The following is a 7940-nucleotide window of genomic DNA, read 5'->3' as shown; positions in this document are numbered from 1 at the left end:
TACACGCCAGTGCCCCGACTGCATTGAAACCAACGAAGCCAGAATCTCTGGGGGTGGCTATTTTGCCAGCAGGCTTTTTTTTTTTTTTTTTAGTTCCCCAGGTGATTTTCCGTGTGGCCAAGCGGAGGACTGGTTTACAGCCAGTCGGCTCAACCTTGGCTGCTTCTCCTCTGCTGTCATGACCGTGCCAGCCCTGAGCAGCCTGGGTGCAGACGGAGGGCTCTGAGCCAGGCGCCGGGGGCCGTCCACGTGCAGTAATGCCCTCACAGCTACTCGAGACGCTGGGTGGTGTTGTCAACCCATTTTACCGTTGGCAAAATTGCCTTTGCGAGCAGGCCCCTTGCCCTGGATCACAGAGCGAGCCGTCAGCTTGGAGAGCCATCGAAGTGACCCCCAGACTGTGTAGCAACATGTCTGAGACATCGTTGACTCTGCTTTGACATGAAGGCTAAAAGGCGTGATACTGAGGGAAATGTACAACTCAGAGGGGTAAGACCGAGTCTGACTGTAGAAAACTGAGAAAATTCAGAGAAGCAGCCCTCCATAAAGGACTGCGGGTTGTTCATTGTTTAAATATTGCTTGCAGGATATTGACCCACACAGGTGTCTCCCAGCAGTTGAAATGGGAAAGATGCAGCTTTGGAATCATAAGCCCCGAAGGGCGCGGGACCTGGGTTCATTGCTCACACACGACAGGGTCTATTCAGAGGAATGCACCGCTTCCCATGCTGTACCCAACGTCCTTGGCCTTCACCCAGGACACGCACCAATAAATGCTTAAACTGCCCTTCCCCACGCAGGATGGAAAAGGTAAGACACGCCTCTGAGCAGCTGGGAGTAATACAGAGGCACGACGGGCTTCCTTTGCCCCGTACCACACACCGTGACTCAGGGCACTATTCCAGGGGACGGGCTGGGAGCCAGGATTAAAGTCCCTCTCAGTACTAATTTAGTCTCTCTCTGTCTCTGAACACACCTGACCTGTAAGTGCTCACACCATGATTCTATAAATATTGTCTGAATAGACCCGGTTCAGATTGTAACTCTCTGCCTTAAATGACCCTTAAGTGACCCGAGTTCCCTTGTGCACTTGCCATGAACAATTACCCGACACCCTGATGCCTACTCGCAATGCTAGGCAAATAAAGTACGCCGGGGGAAGGCATTTTCTTACCCTCAGCACTGGTTCCTCGGCAGCGAGTGTCTCTTTCTTCTCGCCCCCTGCCTGGGAGAAGGCTCTCGGGGTCAGTGTGCTCTCTGACTTCCAGAGCGTGGAGATCTAGGTGGGCTCCTGGGTGCAAACTGAGCTACAGGACACAGTCTGGGCTGCTCACCACCTCAGGGCTGGGTTGAACTTGGAGCTCTGGAAAGCCTGTAGAGGGGGTAGGGTGGGGCGGGAAGGGGGCGGGATAATCCAGAATTCTAGCTTCCTGGTTCTCAGGGACCAGTCAAGGCTGCTGCAGCACCAGCCTGCGCACCACGTGAGATCCTGAGAAACAGGTGTTCCCGTGGAAACAGACTTTCCAAATGGGTTTCCAACCATCACCACTGTTTCACGTTCAATAAGGCCCACTTTCCTCTCCTTTTTAAAGCTTTTGACTTTAGCCAACAGGATGCATGAGACCTTAATGCAGATAAAGTTGTTGAAAGATTATTTTCAGGGCGCCTCAGTGGCTCAGTCTGTTAGGTGTCTGCCTTCGGCTCAGGTCACGATCCCAGGGTCCTGGGATCCAGCCCCGCGTCAGGCTCCCTGCTCAGTGGGGAGCCTGCTTCTCCCTCTGCCTGCTGCTCCCCCTGCTTGTGCGCTCTCTCTCTCTCTCTGTCAAATAAATAAATAAAATCTTTTAAAAAAATTTAAAAAATTAAAGATCATTTTCGGTAAAGGTAAGATCACGACCCTCATATGGATATGAGACATGAAAATGTGTTAAGGGTCTTTTTCTACTCACGAGAGAACCCGGCAGATGTAATAACTGATTCAAAAGAGAAGGTGCAGAGGTGCAGATTAATGTTGAGTAAGGATTGCTAAGAATGAATTGCAAGCGGGGGCAAAACTGGTTTTTCCACAAGGAGGACAGACAGGACAGAATTTGCACGGCTATCAACCCCCTACAATTTACAGAACTGTAAAATAGTTCAAAGACCATGTTAGGCTAGAATCAGCTAAGCTGGAAGGATGTCTCCTAGACAATGCATCTTTTTCCACAGACACACGACAGTGTTTCTAGAGTGAGTGTGCCTTGGAACCACTCCAGGATTAGAATTGTTGAAAACATCCTCTCCGTTGGAAGAGACTCTTGGTGTCTTAGGGGAATGCTGGATTAAATGGAAAGAGGTCAGCTTGTTAGGGACGGTGAGTAAGTGGCATTCAACGCCCCTTTATATGTCCTGCCTTCTCTATTTTCTGTACCAGGCCCACCCCTAACTTCTTTTAAACAGCCTGATTGAGATATAATTTATATACTATCTAGTTTGCACACTTAAGCATACAAGTCAATGGATTTGAGTCTATTTACAGAATGGTGCAACATCACAAGAATTTAATATTATTTTTTACTTTTTTTAAAAGATTTTATTTATTTATTCAACAGAGATAGAGACAGCTAGCAAGAGAGGGAACACAAGCAGGGGGAGTGGGAGAGGAAGAAGCAGGCTCATAGCGGAGGAGCCTGATGTGGGGTTCAATCCCATAATGCCGGGATCATGCCCTGAGCCGAAGGCAGACACTTAACCGCTGTGCCACCCAGGCGCCCCTATTTTTTATTTTTTTAAAAGATTTTATTTTATTTTTATTTTTAAGTCATCTCTATACCCAACATGGGGCTCGAACTCACAACCCTGAAATCAAGAGTCCCATGCATGGCTGACTGAGCCAGCCGGGTGCCCTTCAGTAATCTGATTTTAAAACATTTTCATCACGCTCAAAGAAAGAAAAAAACCCTTATGCCGTAAAGGGGAGCAAAATATACCACCCCAAAATATGCCTCTTTGGCATGTTGATTATTTTAAGCTGGTTATTTTTAAGAAACTGCAGGCATGGGAGGAAGAAGCTCTGAAGACCAAGTATAGATTTCCCTTTTATAAGAGACATTCCCATTAGAAGGGAAATCTCCTTTTGTAAGGGTGTCTCCCTCCATGTACCAGGAAGAGAAGGATACTGATTTCTCTAGAAACTCTTGCCCATGAAAATGGGATGGACTTAAATTTTCACGGCAACCTCACCCTCGTGAACAATCCAAACTGGGGCACCTGGGTGACTCAGTCAGTTGAGTGTCCAGCTCTTGAGCTCAGCTCAGGTCTTGAGCTCAGGGCAGTGAGTCTGAGCCCTGCCTTGGGCTCCATGCTGAGCATGGAAACTACTTTAAAAAAAAAAAGAAGCAATCAAAATCCAGCAGATTCCGGAAAAGCTCTTTACTCCCTCCTCCCCTCCCCCCAACTGCCTAAAAAGAACTCGGGCAGAGGAACTGCTCCAGGAACAGAGCTGTCACCATGGATAACCTCGTTAGGGTGCGACCAGGGAGGCTAGGCAGGGAGGAAGCTAGCAATGCCTGGTCGATCAAAGTCCTCCCTGTCCCATTGCTTCTGAGTGGCCCAGCAAACATTTGCGTACCAAACATTTCCTGGTTTTCATCTTCCTGGGAAGTGCTTTTTTTATATTTGAAGTCCCAGGTCCCTACCCCTTCCTCCTTAGTTCAGGGTGACATGTGTACCTCATTGCATCTGACGACTGTCTTTGGAATTTCCATGTCTGTGTGGATTCCCTGTACGTATCCTATTAAATTGGATTCTCTTCTGTTAACGTGCCTCACGTCAATTTGATTCTTAGTCCACCTAGAAAGCACTTGATAGCATTTAAAGTGATGGTTTTGGCCATTTAGGGGCGATACTCTGTTTTCCTGGGTCTCTCCCACGAATACGGGAGGGATGCATGTTATTCAACCTCTGTTTTTCTCCTGTTGGTCTGTCTTGTGTCAATTTAATTCTTAAACCAGCCAAAGAACCTAGAAGGGCAAAAGGAAAACTTTGCCACCCCCGCAGCACCTGCCTTTTCACTTGTTGCCTTGTTGGAACCACTGTTTGCCTGGCGCTTCTTTATTTGTTTAATTCTTTAAATAATTCTGTAAAGTCTGCTTCCTGGTTTGTGTGAAGACTGTGCAGCCTCCTTTGTCTCTGCTCAGGGTTTTCTTTTTAAAATATTTTTTATTTTTCAGGGGCGCCTGGGTGGCACAGCGGTTGGGCATCTGCCTTCAGCTCAGGGCATGATCCCGGCGTTGTGGGATCGAGCCCCACATCGGGCTCCTCCGCTAGGAGCCTGCTTCTTCCTCTCCCACTCCCCCTCCTTGTGTTCCCTCTCTCGCTGACTGTCTCTATCTCTGTCAAATAAATAAATAAAATCTTTAAAAAATATATTTTTTATTTTTCAGGGGCGCCTGGGTGGCTCAGTCAGTTAGTCTACCTTCGGCTCAGGTCATGATCCCAGGGTCCTGGGATCGAGCCCTGAATCAGGCTCCCTGCGCAGTGGGGAGCCTGCTTCTCCCACTCCCCCCCACTTGTGTTCTCTGTTGCTATCTTGGTCTCCCTTTCTTTCTCAAATAAATATTTTTTATTTTTCAGGCTGGTTTTCTACAGGTCACCCCAGGTTAGCATAAGCCACTTGTTGGACAAAGATTGTGCTTAAGCTCCCTTAGCCAGTTAGATTTTTATTTTTTTAGTATTGGGTGTGTGTGTGTGTGACTTGGAATCTGCTTTCACGGTATAGGATTTTATAATTTTGCCCCTATACATCCAGACACTAGTGGCTTGAAAGTTCCCCTTTCTATTTTCTTTTTCTTTTTAAGTAGGCTCCACACACATTGTGGGCTTGAACTCATGACCCTGAGATCAAGAGTCACATGCTCTACCAACTGAGCCAGCTAGGCACCCCAAAATTTCCTCTTTCTGAGGGGGAGCAGCCTTGGGCATTTGCACAGTGTTACAGGCCCCCAAGAATCCGTGTGGTTTTATTTCAGGTACTTACTTTTCTCTTAATGTAAGGCAGACGCCATGTGCAGTCCCTCATTCGGATGTGTCTGGAGTCTTGGAGGCTTGACTACCCTACGTTCTCCTACAAATGGACCTTGAGAGCGCCTTTAGCCATTGGAGCAGGAGAGGGGAGATATTTCTATGCCCTTGACCAAAGAATGGTCTTCCTCTGTCAGGGAAGGTTGTCCTATTCCACGGAGTACACAGCCGTGGGACGGATGCACACGGAGTGGGGGGGGGAGGATGGGAACACTGCCTAGCCAGCCAGATCAGCCGGAACAACCCTGTGGGGTGAGGGGCATCACGGCCAGTGGATCTTATTTTTCAGTCTGAATTCTTGGATCCAAGTAGCTTATTGGTCAGACGTGTTTCAGTCCCTTGAGCCAGTAAGGCTCCTGCCCTCTGCTGATGGGTCTTTGTGGTGTGGAAAATCCTCTGAACTCTGTTCCCCTTCCTGCTCTGACGGCTCTGGCAGGGGTACACATGCTTTCTGGACCCCCAGGAATGAGTGGGATCCTGTGAGGACTCTTCTCGTCTGTCTCTTTCCCTGGTTCTCTGTTAAACTTCCGGCTGGTCCGCTATATTGCTTGTCTCTACTAGGATCGTGGAGCAGCCATCCCTTTTAGTGGTTTGCCCAAAATGTGCTTATCTCTGAAGAACCTACAAACCTTCCTAGCACCGGGACTCCATTGCCTTTGACCTTGAAGATGGAGGGCAGAGGATGTGAAGAAGTCTTCCCCGGCGGCCTGGGCAGTGTTAGTCGTAACAACACGTGTTGACAGCTGTGGGTCATGCTGTGACGGCCTTGAGCACCACTCCAAGTGACATAGGTGTGCGCTGGCCTCTGATCAGTCTGTGTTTGCTCGTCTGTGACACGGGGCCTTCTACAGTGTGGGGTCCAGGCCAGGGGCTCCTCCTGTCTGTATCTTAATGTAATAGTATTCTACGCCCCTTGGGCCACACCTCTCTTCTCTTCTCTTCTCTTCTCTTCTCTTCTCTTCTCTTCTCTTCTCTTCTTTCTCCTCTCCTCTCCTCTCCTCTCCTCTCCTCTCCTCTCCTCTCCTCTCCTCTCCTCTCCTCTTCCCTTCCCTTCTCCTTCTCCTCTCCTCTCCTCTCTTCCCTCCCCCCTCCCCTCTCCTCCCCTTCCCAAACCTCCCCACCTTTTCTTCTTTCTTTCTTTCTCTCTTTCTTTCTTTCTTTCTTTCTTTCTTTCTTTCTTTCTTTCTTTCTTTCTTTCTTTCCTAGAATACCCTAGTTCACAAAGCTACAGTATTTTACAGTATTTGTCTTTACAACGGGCTCAACTAGCATATTCATTTCTTAGAAGTTTCTCACAGAAACAGAAAGGCAAACATAATGCCATTTGGTTAGAAAAAATACAATTTTAATTCATGAGTCTTTGTTGTCTGATGAGGGAGTCAATGATGAACGGTGCCCTAGGCAAGCGTTCGCTACTACGCAAGACAGCCTCTCTTCTATACGGAATGTCCTATCTCCCGGTGGTCATGGTCAGAGGTGTGCTTGTCTTGGAACACTGACTCTGGATGGGGCGGCCTGTTCATAGCCCTCTGGGCTACAGCGGTGTCTGTGGAGGTGGCTAGAAAGGCCAGGCGGACCCTGATGGGCCTCCTTGATGCCATTTCTTCAATCTCCGGATGCAACGACAGTATTTCCTGTTCTCTTAAGACGCTATTATCAAAGCGGAATCCTACTTCATTTTCTAAGATCATAGCCTACCCTTCCTCAGTGCACGGGAAAGCGTCGGCCCTTCCCGTGTCCTCTCCTCGTGGAGAAATTCGTCCGACAGAAAGACGGATGCAATACCACAGCCCAGCGTCATGGGGACAAGCGCCGTGGAGAAGAAACATGGCATGAGATCAAAGGTCTTCCTGGTGATTTTGTTCATTTCACACTTACTGAGAGATTCCTGGGTGCTGGGCTCCTGGGTGACTCCATGACAGAAGACATGCAGGGTCACTGGAGGCATGGGGCCGGGGGTTGCTGACCGGCATGGTACGAAAAGTTCCCCGGGCAGCGCTTCCAACATGGCCAGTGTGGCCCAAAGAATAAGGTGGGACATGGACGCAGAACAGGCAGCACCAGAAAGGCTGAGGACGGGCTTTAAGCAGGAAAACTCTGCCCTGCCCGGGTACCATCAGTACCCAGAGAGGAAAGGCTGAGAATGAAAGGCCAAATGGCACTCCAGGCCACCTGCAGCGTTACTAATTGCTGCGTAGAAGGCAACTTTGTGGGGAGGTTTTCTGGGTTGGCAGGAGATTGATTTTTGATGATATTTCCCCAACACCGGGCCCGTTGGTGCGGCAGGCACACAGACGGACTCCTGACCTCACGGACGCCACCCGCCAGGGCAGAGACGGATGAGACTCAGCTAAACAGACCGTGGCTGGTTCTGGGAAGGGAAACGAGGGCTTGAGAGCTGTGGTCAGGGACAGCCTGTCTGGGGAGTGAGCAGGTGAAAGAAGGAGGCCAGCCATGAGACAGACACGGCAGACACCGCACTGAGCCAAAGGAGCAAGAACGCAAGGCCCAGAGGCAGGAGCTGCTTGGCCCTTTTTCTGACAAAGACAAAAGCCCGTGTGGCAGGAGCTGAGCCAACAGAGGGCACAGGGTGGAGGGGCAGCTAGTGTTGGGAAAATAGAATTAAAAACAAATCTCCCAACCCCAAACTGTCTCCACAAAGATGAATGAGACAGGAAACACTTACACTGTTGAATAACCTTAAACCAGAATTCAGTGGGCTTCGCAGGCTACCTGCTATGAGATCGCAAAGACATGACGGGCAGCCAGGCGGATACAGGTCCCTGTGAACGTGTTCACGAGATAAACAATGACTGGTCCTCAAGTAAGAGGGCTGGACAGCACATTTGTCACAGGGAGTGCATCCTACCTTCGCTTGG

The sequence above is a fragment of the Ursus arctos genome, unplaced genomic scaffold (assembly GCF_023065955.2).
Source record: "Ursus arctos isolate Adak ecotype North America unplaced genomic scaffold, UrsArc2.0 scaffold_24, whole genome shotgun sequence".
NCBI classification, from domain to species: Eukaryota; Metazoa; Chordata; class Mammalia; order Carnivora; family Ursidae; genus Ursus; species Ursus arctos.
Note: the sequence above shows the minus strand (reverse complement) of the source record.